The sequence below is a fragment of the Haliaeetus leucocephalus genome, unplaced genomic scaffold, assembly GCF_000737465.1.
Source record: "Haliaeetus leucocephalus isolate CR32 unplaced genomic scaffold, Haliaeetus_leucocephalus-4.0 Scaffold228, whole genome shotgun sequence".
NCBI classification, from domain to species: domain Eukaryota; kingdom Metazoa; phylum Chordata; class Aves; order Accipitriformes; family Accipitridae; genus Haliaeetus; species Haliaeetus leucocephalus.
The window spans coordinates 23,546,151-23,546,544 of record NW_010972664.1 but is presented as its reverse complement, the minus strand read 5'-3'; positions in this window follow the sequence as shown (position 1 = coordinate 23,546,544).

The window sequence follows — 394 nt, the reverse complement described above, 5'->3', positions numbered from 1 at the left end:
GCAATAAAGAACCCCCGCTTTCTAAAACTCCCAAAACGAGTCTAAAGAGAGTTTCTTCGACCGGCTCCCGCGCTGCCAGCCGCCGTGGGTCCGGCCGGGGCCCCCACGCTGAGGGGACCGGTGCGAGGCGAAGGCGGGCGCCCTCCTGCCGGAGGAGCAGGCCGCGGGCACACCCTCACGCCTCACTCTAGGAATGAACCCCGGCCCCGCCCGGGGGGGGGGGGGGGGACGGGGGCGGCGGTGTGCGTTATTATTCATGAGGCCTCATGAATATTCATCAGGGCGGCTGTTTCCCCCCCCTCCCCCCCGCACGTTACGCCGGGAAGGTTGCTTGGGCCGGCGGGGGGGCGGGCGGGGGGGGGGGGGTACGGGACCCCCCCCCCCCCCCCCCCCC